Source organism: Peromyscus californicus, unplaced genomic scaffold (assembly GCF_007827085.1).
Source record: "Peromyscus californicus insignis strain IS unplaced genomic scaffold, ASM782708v3 Scaffold_6__1_contigs__length_162567912, whole genome shotgun sequence".
NCBI classification, from domain to species: domain Eukaryota; kingdom Metazoa; phylum Chordata; class Mammalia; order Rodentia; family Cricetidae; genus Peromyscus; species Peromyscus californicus.
In genome coordinates, this window is record NW_026294584.1 from 85,218,720 (window position 1) to 85,234,295 (window position 15,576).

At 39.4% G+C, this 15,576-nt stretch overlaps 2 pseudogenes; both read right to left on the reverse strand.

The window, feature by feature from the left end:
• Positions 1-1,542: 1,542 nt before the first annotated feature.
• On the reverse strand, positions 1,543-2,074 carry LOC128099656 (Ig kappa chain V-III region MOPC 63-like; annotated as a pseudogene).
• An 8,155-nt stretch (positions 2,075-10,229) lies between these two features.
• LOC128099657 (splicing factor U2AF 35 kDa subunit-like) lies at positions 10,230-10,803 on the reverse strand (annotated as a pseudogene).
• Between the last annotated feature and the right edge of the window lie 4,773 nt (positions 10,804-15,576).

Here is a 15,576-nt window from a genome sequence, read left to right on the forward strand (position 1 = left end):
GGTGTTCCATCATAGGTAGTAGGCTTTAAAAAGCCCACTCACACCAGGGATTGATTCTGATTCTACCTCCATCCCCCCAAAACAGATCAAGCAACACAACTATCTCAGGACCTCCTGAAACTGAAAAGTTTCTGTAAGGCAAAGGACACAGTAAATAAGACAAAACAACAGCCTACAGAATGGGAAAAGATTTTCCCCAACCCCACATCTGACAGAGGGCTGATCTCCAAAATATATAAAGAACTCAAGAAATTAGACATCAAAATAACCAACAATCCAATAAAAAAAAAATGGGCTACAGAGCTAAACAGAGAATTCTCAAAGGAAGAATTTCAAATGACCAAAAGACATTTAAGGAATTGTTCAGCATCCTTAGTCATCAGGGAAATGCAAATCAAAACATCTATAGCTGTACTTTCCACAATGGCCTCTCCTCACCTCTCACAGTGACACACCTTAGCTAATTTCCATGATCCCTTAATGCTTTCAGAACAAGTACAGCTTGGGAGACTCTTACACATGATCAAGTTTAGCTACCAGCACAAGATAAAATGTTGGCCACTTCTGAACACAATTTGTTTGTGCTAAGCATGAGGAAACACTTCCCAGAAGATTTAACCTTGATGATACTGGCCTCTTCTTAATCACACCTGATTCCTAGGCCCCAGCTAACCAGCAACCACAGCCCCAGTGAAACAAAGATTTTACTTTACTATTTCAGGTCTCTTGTTAACCACAGCTGATTCTTTAGCTCCAGCTGTCCAGACACCAGGGATTATGCACACAAATGCCACAATACAATCTTTGCTTCCCTCTGAAACTTTACAAGCTAGGCATCTGTTGTCTACAGTGTTTTTGTCACTCCTATTTCCTAAGCTGATATAGAAAAACCCACTAAGCTTTCAACACTCAATGGCTTTTATAGCCCAAAGTTCCAAAGCACTTTGACAATCTTTGTAAAAACAACATAGTCAGGTCTGTCACTGTAATGCTTGACTCTCCTGGTACAAATTTCTTTCCTAGTTAGGGTTACTATTGCTATGATGAAAAAACATGGCCAAAGCAACTTGGAGAGGAAAAGGTTTGTATGTCTTGTTTCCACATCCATATTCCATCACTGAAGGATATCAGGATAGGAACTGAAACTGAGAGGGAATCTGGAATCAGGGGCTGATGCAGAGGCCATGAAAGGTTGCTGATTACCAGCTTTCTCCCCTTGGCTTACTCAACCTACGTTCTTATGGAATGCAGGACCACCAGCCTAGGAATGACACCACCACAAGGGATGGGTCCTCCCCCATCAATCACTAATTAAGAATAGCTCTACAGACTTACCTTCAGCCCAACTTTGTGGAGACATTACATCAGGGGCTTCTTCCTCTCAGATGACTCTATCCTGTGTCAACTTGGCTTAAATTTAGCCAGCACACTCATTTTTCAAAAAAGCCATAAAGAGATCTATGGTTGAAATGTCTGGAGAAGAAGTAACATCTGAGAGATGGAGCCTCAGTGAGCAGCCACCAAGGAGGTTTTTGTTTAGACCTAGAGCACTGTGGGAGGAAGCTCTAGACCTTGCTGACAGTAATAAGTTGCAATATCGTCAGCCTCCACAGGATTAATGGTGAGTGTGAAATCTGTCTCAGATCCACTACCACTGAACCTGGCAGGCACCCCAGACTCTAGATTGGATGCATAATAAATCAAGAGTTTGGGAGGCTGTCCTGGCTTCTGTTGATACCAATGCATAACATCACTATCCAGTAGGTCAGTGACACTCTGACTGGACTTGCAGGAGATGGTGCCTTCTGTCCCAGAGACACAGCCATAGAAGATGGAGACTGGGTCAATACAATGTCCCCACTCGATCCTGGAATTATAAAATGCACAAACATGGCTAATACAGACATACTGAACCTACCCCAATATAAAGACCATTGAACCTGACACTCATAATAAATGTCACATGGCATTGAAAACAATGATGGCCATAGTGTATACTCCCAAGACTTCCCTGCACCCTCTCACCTGAAACCCAGAGCAGCAGCATCCACAGCAGGTGAACAATAGAGCCCATCTCTGATAGCTGGACTAAAGACTACTTCCTGGGGCACTGACAAGCTGCCTTTAAGTATATTGAGAAGCCTGGACCATGGGCTGTTGATTCAACATGCAAATCAGCTCAGATAAGCTTGGATGAGTGTTCAAAAGAATACCTGCTCTTGTTTCACTCACTGGGAGTTGTGATCAGTAAAACCCTTCCTAGAGTATCTAAAGCACATCAGAAGACATTTTATCACCTGGTTTGTCAAATCTTCACCTCCTATTCTCTTTGAGGTGATATATGTTCTCTTTGAGGTGATATATGTTCATGTGGGTGCTCTACTATGAAGGATTTGAGGTGTTTCAAGAATGCTTTGATCTCTCAATAATAACATATTTTTCAATCAACAAGGCATTTCACATATTGATTACTAGGAAGAGAAAGCAATTAGATTTTGTGGAACTGTGAAAGGAGATGGCCTGGTTCAGGTTGGATGGGAACTGACACCATTAAGTGGCCACTAAGCAAGATCAACAAATGTCACCAGGAGCTAAGAGCATGAGAATCATGAACATGGAATGCAGATGTAGGCTGGAAACATGAACTAATAAATGAATTTGATTCTATGTGAACAAATATATGCTCTCCATCTACTAGTCTAAAATCCAATATTGGACCCACAAGCCTTACTTGAAGACAGACAAGTCACCCACTGGGTCCTACTCAGAGTGGGGAGCACTTGGCTCCCAATTTCCATTAGTTTTGTCCTTAACATTATTGTAAGTTTGAATTGAGGAACCCAAATTCTCCTTCCACAAGACATGCCCCCAAACTGCGAAGGTTATATGACTAATGTATGAATTATTTTTAAATCAGTAAATTCAAAGCCTTTGACTTCAAACCCTAACTTAGTGCTTAAGAGTATAAAGAATCAACTGAAAAAGTCCCAAGGCATACTACTTGACATTCTCATGGAAAAACTTAACAATCATGTAAAACTTTTAAAGTACTAAAGTTCAAAATAATTCACCTGTCACTTATATCTGACTGAATTTATTGTCATATATTTTCAGGTTCTACACATCAGCATCTTTGTGAAATACATAATCTCTTAGCAAGATATTGAGAGGGAAAAATCAGTTGTACATACTGAACTTTAGTCAGCAAAATCCACAGTTAATGTGCAAGATTCTGTCATCTGTGTGTCTGTCTGTCTGCCTGCCAGCCTGTCTGTCTGTCTATTTGCATGTGCATGCACATGTGCACACACCTCTCTGTGTGGGGGCGTGTGTGTGTGTGTGTATGTGTCAAAGTGTTCATTGGGTGGATGGACATCAGTTTTGCACAGGATCATCCTTCTCTCAGAAGCCAGAAGCTCTAGGGACTCCACCAAACATATGCTATTTCAACTATCTCATACCCCATCTCACAAACTAACGTTCACTCATTAAAATCAGCAGTTAATGTGCAAAGTTCTGCTGTCTCTCTCTCTCTCTCTCTCTCTCTCTCTCTCTCTCTCTCTCTCTCTCTCTCTCTCTCTCTCTGTGTGTGTGTGTGTGTGTTGTGTGTGTGTGTGTTTGTGTGTGTGTGTGTCTGTCTGTCTGTCTGTGTATGTCTGTGTGTGTATCTACCTATCTGTATCTGTGTGTGTGTATGTAAAAAGTGCATTGAGATATCAGTGGTGCTCAAAGAAGATCACCCTCCTTTCAGAGGCTGGAAGCTCTAGTGAATTCATTCGAAAGATGCAATTTCAACTTCCTCAAACACCAGCCCTGTGTACAGTGTATGCACTAAAGAATTCAACTGGCATGGAGAAGTCTGTCTTTTGAAAATTAATAGAGCAAAGAGTAGTACTTAATTTGAAATGTCAGAGTCAGCCCCTTTCAATCCTCTTTACTCCCAGTTAGACAGAAATAACTACATTATACTTCATCCTCGCCATGCACTGGTAAAATGAAACGTAAAGTTAAATAATATGATACAAGTTATATCTCCTCCTGGAGCACAAATGCTAATAGCTTCTTGGAAGGGGGCTCTAAGATTCTTTTCCTCAATAAAACTCAGCATATGCAGTCCAGCAACACAGAGAATGGTCAGAGGCCACATCAATGAGAGGGCAGAGAAATTGCATAAGGAGCGCTCAATGTTGTTGCAACCAAAGGGAAAGTGTAATTGTAAGTTTTCCCTGTCCTGCTCAGCCTGCAGTCCTGCAGCCACTTATAAAATAATCACTCAGAGGCTTATATTACCAATTGCATGGCCTATGGCAGGCTTCTTACTAGCTAGCTCTTATAACTTAACTCATTTCTATTTATCTATAAGTTGCCACATGGCTGTGGCTTCCCAGTATTTTCACATCTTGCTTCTCCTAGCAGTGCTGGTGTCTCTTCCCCCTCTGCCTCTCTTCTTCCTGTAAATCTACCTCAATTTCCCACCTGCCTCTAAGATGCCTTGTGATCAGCCAATGCAGCTTTATTTATCAACCAATCAGAGCAACACTTACTCCAGTCAGAACGGCCATCATCAGAAATAAAAAGGGAAACAAATGGTGGAGTGGCCTTGGGGGAAGGGGAACATTTGTACACTGGTTGGTGGGAGGAAATCTAGTGCAACCACTCTGGATATCAGTCTGGATGTTTCTAAAATACTAGAAATAGATCTACCACATGGCTCAGCTATACCACTTCTGGGTATACACCCAAAGGACTTTATATCTTACTACAAAGTTACATGCACATTCATGTTCTCTGCTGCTCTGTTGACAATAGCTAGGAAATTGAATCAAACTAAATGCCTACCAAATAAGGAATGGCCAGTGAAAATGTAGATATACACAGTGTAATATTACTTAACTGGAAAGTGAAATGAGATTATAAAATTTTCAAATGGAAAAAAATGATAAAAGAGTACTCAGTATTATGTTTCTATTCTCTTCACAGTATCTTGTTAGCCCAGCATTGAATTTTGGACTTGTGTACAGGGATACCCCACTAATTCAGAATGATCTACATTCCACGCTCATGTCTCTCAAGGGCTTACCCTGGTAACTTTTATAGATTTGACTTGAAGGCCACTTAGTGGTATAAATTTCCTTTGAAACCAAGAGGAAGTATATCCTTTTACTATTGTATAAAATCCAGTTGCATTCTCTTCTTGCTAAGGATCACAATGTGAAATGCACTATTGATTATAAAATTTGATATTGTTGGGATTTCAAAGTGATCCCAAAATTCTCATATTCTTTAAGAAAGAAAAACTTTTCAGCACTTCTTTTTATTTTACTATTATTTTTCTTTTTGTTTTATTTTTGATAGAGAGAAGAGAGAAAAGGGGAGGGGTGGGGAGACTGTAGTCAGGTGGGTGGGGGGTAGGAAGAATCTGAAACGAGTTGGGGGAGGGAAAAAATGATCAAAATATATTGTATAAAATTATTTTAAAGACATGAGGTGAAGATTCAACAGGGCAGTCACAAAATCCCTTAGGATGTGCTTGAGCTGCTCTGTGAATGGTTTTTCAACCCAAACTACCACTGAAACAAGAGTAGGTGTCCCTCTGACCACTAGCTTTACTGAGATGCTTTGCCTGTTGCATCAATAGCCAATGGGCAAGGCTGTTCAAAGCATCTTTAAGTGTAGCTTGTCAGTGTCTTAATACTGACAGATCTAGTCCAGCTCTCAGAGGTGAAGTCAGCTATGAATACTGGTGCTCTGGATATCAGGGGAGAGGATGTAGGGAAGTGTTAGGAGTATTTACTCTAGCCATGACTGTTTTTCATGCCTCTGGGATCTTGATCATTGGAATTATAGCATTTGTAATTGTTTTTCCCTTTCCAAGGTTCCCTTCTGTTTTCTACTAGCTCAGAGTGATGCTTGGGATTATTGTTACAGGTGTCACATGTTGCAAACTGAGATGATTTTGGTATATCTGCAACAGTAGTTTTGTGTGTTTATTATTCTAGGAACCACTGGGCATACTGTACTGACCCAGTCTCCACTTTCCTTGGTTGTGTCTCTGTAACAAAAGGCCACCATTTCTCTCAAGTTTAGTGACAGTGTCAATAAATTTGGCATAAATATTTAGCGCTGGTATCAACAGAAACCAGGACAGTCCTCCAAATGTCTAATCTATAATGAATTCCATCTAGCATCTAGGATTCCTGCCAGGTTCAGTCGCAATGAGGCTTTAGACTTCACCCTCACCATCCATCCTGCTGAAGCTGGTGATGTTGTAACCTATTACTGTCAGGAAGGAATGGAGTTTCCTCCCACAGCCTTCTAGGTCTAAGCAAAAACCTCCTGCCTTTGCTTTTCACTGAAGCTCTGTCACTAAGGTATATTTTCTCTAAGACATCTCAACTAGTGATTTGTAAAAGATTTGCTGGAAAAAGGAAGGAAACACCAAAACAGAAAAATTTAAACTCCTGAGCATTTGTGTCCCCTATATATCTTAAAATTAAATAATTTCCTTACTAAAAATGATGTCTTTGCTAATATTTCTCATAGAATTTTTTGATTCAATATTTTTTACTTAGACAATTACTTAAAATTTAAACCTTCCTCAGGCATTTAAAATAAAAATAATTTTAAATATTTAACATTGTTAATGATCTGACATTCAGATACAGGGTAATATCCTTAGCCTAATGTCGATTTGTTTTGCTATGTTTTTGAGACAGGGTGTCAGCATGCAGCTCTGGCTGACCTGGAACTCACTATGTAAACAGATTAATGTTGAATTCACAGAGATTTACCTGCCACTGCCTCCCAAGTGCGGGGATTAAAGGCAAGAGCTACCTTATCTGGCAGTGTTTTATTTTTTCCTTCTATTTTATTTAATTTATAATAGTTCCCTTGGTTTGGGGGAAATGCAAGAATCACCTGTCTTTCTGGTAGTTGTGTTTTTATCACCTGGGCATGAGCATTGAAAACCTACCAAGAATATAAGTGAATGATATCGTATATTAGCATGCTAGTTTCTCTCAGAAGTTTTCAATCCGGACTTTTTGAAATAGGACCTGCACAGCTAAATAGCCCCACATTGTTCGTATTTTCATTAAAGTAATTTTTACTTTAATTTCTAGTCCTATGTTACGTTTCTTCAGGTTCCTCAAGGCTCAATATCCTTTTTAAAAATAATATATTTTTCTTTTAAAATCCAGACATGTTATATTATATTGATTATATCCATACACCACTATCTTCCTCCAACTCCTCCATGCCCCACCCCTTCCAGTTCTATGCCTTTTTTGTTATTAATAATAAATCCTTTATTCTGGATAGTGCTGTTCATATGGCCATGTGGACATCTACTAGGGTATGAGAAGCTTTTTCCCAAAGGAGTGTGGCTCTCCCTTCCTCAGTAGACATCAACTGTCAATATATCTTTGGACAGAAATTTTGACTGGCTTGATCTTATGCAGGTAACCACAGCTCCTATGAGTTAACACATTCACTAGCCAGGTTATATCCAGAATTAAGTATTTCTCAGCTCCTTTTCTTATCCACAAGCTCTAACATTCTTTCTGCCAACTCTTCCAGTAAGTTTGCTGATCCTCGGATGGTGGGAGGTTGATTAATATAGATAATCCAGCCAGAGCTGAGAACTCAAGAGTCTTTAATACTTGCCACTTAGATCAGCTATGAGTCTCTGCGTTAACCACTACCCACTACAAAAGGAAGCTTTGGTACAAAGAGCAAAGTAGAGAGCAACACAAGCATGAGTATTGGAAATGGATATTAAAATGTAGTTTGGCAGCTTGACCATTTAGCAGATCAACAGTAACAGGTTCCTCCCTAAAACCCATGGTCTCTGAATTCTTGGGATTTGCTATAATGTGAATCAGTCCACATGCCCAATCAGAAACTCACTGGTTACTATCATAATCATCATGCCACTATTTTCTGAGTTGGCATGTGTTGATGCCAGGTAAGTGATGTACCATGAAGAAGGGTCCAGTTTTGGGTAAGATGTCTTTTCTCATCTAGAAGCCTTTTGTATTCTTAGGCAACTTGTGCTGTATTCACATTTACAGAAAGAACATTTGTATAGAAAACCAGTTTGCCCCCCCCCCCCCCCCCCCCCCCCCGCTATCAGGGAAATGTAAATTAAAACATTTCAATATTTTAAACTTTAAATCTCTCTTCTTTGAATTAAGATGAGGTTAGAAACATCTTAAGCTTTATTTGTGGACTGTGATGGATGAAAATACATTTGAGTGATTAATGTTGCTGTTTGTCCTCCAGACATGTTCAAAACACGATAGAATGACCATGTTGCTTTTAGTCTGGGGTGACCAGTGTATAGTAGAGCAAATTGATATTTATCTCTGTTGCTAGAGTTTTCCTGCCTGGCCCACAGTCAGGACAAATCTCTCTCACCCGCCAGTCCCAAGCCGCTCAAACCCGATCAAGTAAACACAGACACTTATATTGGTTTTAAACTGTATGGTCGTGGCAGGCTTCTTGCTAACTGTTCTTAGGCTTAAATTAATCCATTTCTATTAATCTATACCTTGCCACGTGGCTTGTGGCTTACCGGTACTTTACATCTTCCTTGTCCTGATGGCGGCTGGCAGTGTCTCCCTCTCTCAGCCTTCTACTTCCCAGCTTTATTCTCCTCCTTGTCCCACCTACACTTCCTGCCTGGCCACAGGCCAATCAGTGATTTATTTATTGACCAATCAGCAACACATTTGACATACAGACCATCCCACAGCATATCTCAGAACCAGAAAACAATACAGAAAAAGGAAGGCAATAGAGTCCTACATCACACTTCATAGACACAGTATTACTGGCATAAAGACTTGACACTTGACTTCAATTTCAAAAGTCTTACCATGTCCCAAATCAGCACCCTGGGAAGCAAGTATTTTATCACATGGCTACTGTGATGGGCATTCCACATCCAAACCTGAAAACTCCTGTAACTTATAAGAAATGTACTGTTCTCTGCTAAGCGCCTTGTATTGTAAATGACATTACACATGAATGTCTGGAGTGAAGACCTCCTGACTAGTCAAATACTTTAAATGAGATGTATAACTTCACTAATATCTTAAATTTTCACCCAAACATACCCTTGTCAATGACTCATGCAGAGGCTGCAGAAGAGAGGAGTGATTGTTAGAAAAGAGCATTACTTCAGACTTGGCTGGGATTTCTGTTCAAGGTTTGGCCTCATGAGGAACTGGTGGTGATTCTGCAGAGAGTGAAAAATAAAGCATCACCAGCTTCCTCGTGTTTCATAGGGAAAACAGTACTGGTATATTTGATCCTCTGCCCCAAACAAGGCTGAGACTACTGAGCCAGAGGCTGATTAACAGGATTCCTGGATCCAGACCAAGCGATAGTAGTTCTGGATTAAGTAGTCATGGTCATATTTTCTTTCTTCATGGTTGATGATGACTTTCAGACCTTCAGTCCTCACTCTTTCCTTTGTATTAAAGGGACATTAGCAAAAACTAGAGCTTTAGTAAAGGGTTCTGATTAATTATAATTGGCTTATATAAAGAACTGACTTTAGAGTCTTTGCCATGTATTTTGTTTACATAATAAAAATAATATCCTATGGAATTAACACATTTCATGAAAACATATATATAATAAATTAACTTATATATTACTAAAAGGTCAACTATCCTACTATCCTTCAGTATTATGTTTTTAAACCTTTAAATTAACTGATATGTGTTTGTCTATTAGTTTATTAAGTAGAATTTTTCACTGATTTTTTTCAGCTCATTCCTTATGTCCTTAACCTCCAAGAAATGTTTTTAAGTTAAAAGTTTTAAGTTTAATATTTAAAGAACTAACCTATTCTGAATTATTATATAACCATACTAAGAGTTTAGGGGACAATATATCTTTTTAATAAGAAAATATGGGTTCTCAGTTCTTGTTTCAGCCACTAGAATGATGGAGCAAATAAGAGTTGGAGAATTAATTAAACATAGTGAGATAACTGCCTCACACTGTGAGGCATCAGGTGCTGTGTCGTTACTAATTTCTTTCAAGAACCTATCTTTGTTTGGTTGTTATTCTTACTATTTTTTATACCATTGTGAACTGACTTGTCAATCAACTACAGCACTGCTAGTAGACACACAGTAAAAACAGATTGGCTCAGAATTGCCCAGATCTATCATTCTCTTCTCCTCCACCTCTTATGCCGCTACCAGGTCCTCGTATCAGTAGCACAGTCGCAGGGATGGGGACCTAGATCTCTGCTTCTTGAGCTGGCAACCACACAGCTCCCTTAGCTCTCTGGAGATGCTTCAATACATGAAGTTGCAGAAGCCTCTCTTGTGCACTCTCCCATTTCAAACTGGAATTTTGTTTTTAGTCTTTTCTGCAATTAGACACCTAGGACACCTGTGTGTGGATTGGCTGCCTATAAAATCAAGGTTTATTCAACTCCTTCACAACCTTATAAACATTCTCTTCAGGGAGAAACTTGACATACATGTTCCCTACCAGGTGGGTTCCCAGGTTGTTGCAGACATTCATCTGTGCAATCTGTTGGTTCCACATCAGCAAAGACTTCCTCAAAGAACCCATCAACAGTGCTCCTGTGTCTCCATGTCATTCACAGAACAGTGTGAGCCATCAGCTGTCTGTGCACTGTTTGGGGCTCTGTTTAATGTTTTCAATAAAAATGATCTGGCTAAAGGGCAGTTTATTGTGCAACCAAAAACATCTGTCTTCATAAAGACATGCTCCAATATTGAAAGAAATTGAACATTTGACTTTGTTTGTCTCCATGCTGACAATAGAAACCAATATTCTGCTTTCTTCCAGACAGGGCTGCCCATGCCACCAACTGTGCCCTATATTCATAATTATGTTCAAGAATGATCCTTCTACTCCTAGTTTATTCAGGGATTTTATCCTGAGTTTAAATGAATTTTCTGCACTAATCAAGATAATGACAAAATTTCAGCTTCTTAAGCACTTTGTGCTGAACTGCAGGTAGCGTTTTTGGGTTTCAGCCAATATTTCATCCCTGAATAGAAACCAACTTGCCTCTTCATGTGTTCTTAGATTTCAATTGTGAGAATTATGGGGTCCTTATGTTAATCAGGGGAATTGGTCTCTCCTCTCTGGCTTTTCCCCTTTATCTTTCTTTTTTTTTTTTTGTCATCTGGGTAATGCTGGCTCCATACAAAGAGTCTGATGATGTTCCTTCTTTTTCTAAGGCATGGAACAGTTCTAGGAGTGTTAATGTCAGCTCTTCACTGAAAGTCTCTCAGGATTCTGCAAAGCATCCATAAGTCCTTTGCTTCAGTTAATTTTAAATAAATTATTTGTATTATAACTTTGAAAAATTGTACAAGAAAAATGAAAACAATAATGCTTTTTACTCCCCTATTAGAAAGAAAATACATTACAAAATGTTGGCATTAAGACAATAATTACACTTCTCATATTGAACAGGTGCTTTGCTCATGAGTTCACTAAGACTCACTCCCCTGTCCCTTATGAAAAGTTCTACATTGCAAGTATTAACTTTGAATTGCATTTACTAGCATGTGCAGTTGGAATATAGTCCAAATCAAAATGTGCTATTAATGTAAAATATATTCTAAAGACTTACATACAGTTTCTTTTTACATTTTAAAGTGGCTAAAAATTAAAATTTACTATGCAGCTCTTATCATGCTGTTGGTACTAAGAGGACCAAGTGTCCTCACATCATCTGCCTCTTCCACGTGGATGACCAGGAGCGCACAGTGCAGACAGCAAATGAATCTCCACAGACAACTCCCTCTCCAGAAAGGGGGGCTAGAAGACAGACTAGGAGAGACACTTGAAAACAGGCCACAGCTTCGATTTACCACTATCTCATGCATTTATCTACTTTTAAAAATGGGATTGTAAAATATACTAGCTATTTTATGCATATTTCTATTTTTTTTTTTTTTTTTTGGTTTTTCGAGACAGGGTTTCTCTGTGTAGCTTTGCGCCTGTCCTGGAACTCACTTGGTAGCCCAGGCTGGCCTCGAACTCACAGAGATCCGCCTGGCTCTGCCTCCCGAGTGCTGGGATTAAAGGCGTGCGCCACCACCGCCCGGCACATATTTCTATTTTTATATTGGACATAATAATCCTTTTTGAACAGAAATGGTAAACTTCTTATATGACTTACAACTTTAGAGCTGCCAATAATTAGGACTGTTGTTTTTAGACCTGGCCTACATTAAGAAATGTATTTACCAACGCCATTACCTGTCACATTATATCAGGACCAAAACGCCCAAGAGAACTTGCTGTTTCCTTGTACAGAAGAAATTACAATAGACATTGAAATTACTGAGGAAGCTCTATAGCTCAGCTGTCAGTCAAAGAGATTATTCCCACTATGAGGACCACATTCCTCTACCCATTTTATTAGAAAGAGCTGATTTTCTGACATACAGAAGATGAAAAGCACACATCTAGTTTATGAAATGTGGCTGAGGATGACCAATTCTTTTCTTCCACTGTAGCCTAGGAGCCCTTTTTGCAGTAAACCTTGCAAATAATGGTCATGGGACATTATGGAGCCTTCTCATAAGTCATCTCAAATATGATTAGTTAATGGCTTTTGGTAAAATACACCATCATGTATGTTCTTTTTCTTGTATGTTGAGGGCAATTAGTTCTGACATGTTATTCTGGTGGTGTTCACCTATGGCTTAAGTGGATCCTTATTTTTCAAAAGCTGTCCCAACAGTGGCACATTTCCATCTATTTTCCAATGAGGTCGCACCTTTCAGAGGTCCAACTAAAAATCTTTCTGTATTTACTTCATCTGCAAGAGCAACTGGCACATCTAACCTCTGCTGATGCAGCTCCCACAGAATATCTACCATAAAGTCTAATTTTGTGCAGAACTTACCCAGATTCCGATTCTTTAACTGTGAAAGTCTCTTCCATTTCTCAGCTCCCTTGCTGTGCCTAGTTTCCACCACTTGGTAGAATACACCACTTGCTGTAATATTTGCTAGAGTATCTGCTCTCTCTGCTTATGTTCCATCTCCATCTGCCTGACCACCCTTTCTAAACTCATGAAATGTTTCATCTCTGCTGTATAGTTTTCATTATCATCCTTCAACTCTCCTGAGAGTTTTGTGACATGTCCTTTAGGATTTCTTCTCAAACTTGAGAAATGCACGGATTCTTGTTAACCCTGCAAATCATGAACTTGTCCTTGGAAATTATTTATAAGTACTTCTTGAGTTGTGACTTTGTGATTCAGTTTGGCTGCTTCAGAAGGGGAATTTTCTAAGGTATTTTCTCTCTGATGAGATGCTTTGAGGGGCTCAATACATGTTGCTGTGTTGTCCTTGACCCTTTTTTTGGAGTTTTCAAATTGCTGTATTGATACTTCAGATTCCACCCTCAGCATATTTCTCTATGAAATCAATCTGTCTAGATCATTTTGCAGTTGGTAGTGTTCCCATAAAAACTCTGAAATATAGGAATTAGTAACAGTATGTACAGTTTGGCATGTAGGGTTCCAGGGAAAGAGATTGCATTTCCTCTATTTGGGTGCCAAACTTCTTCCTTCAGCCTTTTGGCAGAAGGTTCCTCTCTGACCCTGGGGCTATGCCTGGACACCATCATTCTTCTCTCCTTCTGCAGCCTCTCCACAGTTTTCAACAGGTCTTGTATCTCTCTCACTTTTTCTCCCAGTTCTTAGTCGAGTCTTGCCAGCTGTGCTTTAGCATGTACCTGCTCTACCTGGAATTCTATGGACTGGAGGTTCTGATCCTCCTTGTCATTCTTCTTGTGATCTAACTTAGCATTTTCATGTTTAAGAACATCTATTTCAGCTTCCACCTTCTTTACAGTAATGTAATGGACATTCTTTATGTCACCAAGTTCTGTCTTAAGCGCTTTTGATAGACATTTTATGGGTGCTTCAACAGTGTTGCTTGCTATGGTTCTGTTGGAATTACTGATATTCTTTCGATATAATTTTATAGCAGTAGTGTGTAGAATATACCTATTTCTTCTAGATTTTCCAGTTTGGGGGAAGTATAAGATTCCTCAATACTCCTTAGTGATCATCTGGATTTTATGTGAATCTGTTGCAAGCCTCTCTCTTCTATCTCTGATTTTATTAGTTTAGATATCTTTCTTTTTCTCTAGGCTAGTTTGCATGCTATTGCCCAACCGTTTATTCAAAATCAAATCTTTAGGTGCTTATTTGAGATCTCTCTGAATTTGGTCATTTATTTGAGGTCTTTCTGGTTTTAATGTAGGCATGCAAAGCCATGAACTTCCCTCCAGGCATCACACAGCTGCCTCCCAAAGATTCAGGGAAGCAGTGCTGTCATTTTCATTTGATTCTAGGGATTGTTTGTTTTTCTCCCTGACTTCTTCAGTAATCAGTGGTAATTCAGGAGGCTACTGTGCAGTCTCCAGTGAATTATTTGGACCGTGTAATTTCTCTCTGTACTGGTTTCTAGTTTCATCTAGATTCTCTTACTATTTTAAGACTTACATTGCAGCTTAAAATGAAGTCTATTTTTAGAAGGTTGATGGGATGCTAAGAATGATAGATAATATACATGTATACATGATAGCTAGGATATATTTTAGATGTCATGGTAGCCATTCATTTCTCATGCAGTTTAATTCTAAAGTTTCTTTGGTGGTTTTCATTGTGAATCTAAAGAAGAGAACAGTGTGTTGAAATTACCCTCTGCTATTGTATCAGGACAAATCTGACCTTTTGTGTCGATTCTATCTGTGGGACCCCCTTTTTTCTTGCAGTTCATTGGCCATCAGTCCACAAGGACAAAGGGACAGAAATGGCAAAAGAGCTTTAGATGGCCTGTGAAAATGACAGAAATGGCCTTCTGGGAGGCAGCTCCACTTTATTCCAGAGTGAGGGGAGATGTTAAGGATGGGAAGTGGCTAAGGCATCACCTAATTTGCATTAAACAACATGATCCTATCATAAAGCTCCTAGTACAAGTCTTGGTTATCATCTACGGAAGAACAGGCCTGTCAAAAAGCTCCTTGTACAATGTCTAATTACCATTTAGGCAATAGGCAGAAAACTTCTGCAGGGAACTGTATCAAGGGTCATACTAGAGATAAGTCAGGCACCCAGGCCAAGAAACAGTCTTCAAATAAAGTCATGTAGAGAACAGGGTGCCTTCCACAAGAGAGGGGGTTGGGGAAAGGAAGTCTTCCATGTTGCCAAGCTCGGAGAGGGCTGTCCGGCCTTCGTAGACTGCAACCTCTGATCAGTAGGGCCTCCCGGCATCAATCCAGCTTTGTTTTATAAAACTGGAGCTCCAAAATTGATGTGTATACATTTGAAATTGTTATGTACTTTTGATGACTCACTTCCTTTATGGCTATCCTTATCTATTTGATTCAGCCTTGTTCAGATTCTAATGTAAAATGTAACAGCAGAGCTGTGCCAGCTTAGTTTTGGGTCCCCATTCTCTTGGTAGATACACATCCACCATTTGACTCTCAGCACATGTGTGTCATTACCAGTTGCTGTGTTTCTTTGAAAAACAGACAGTTGGGTAA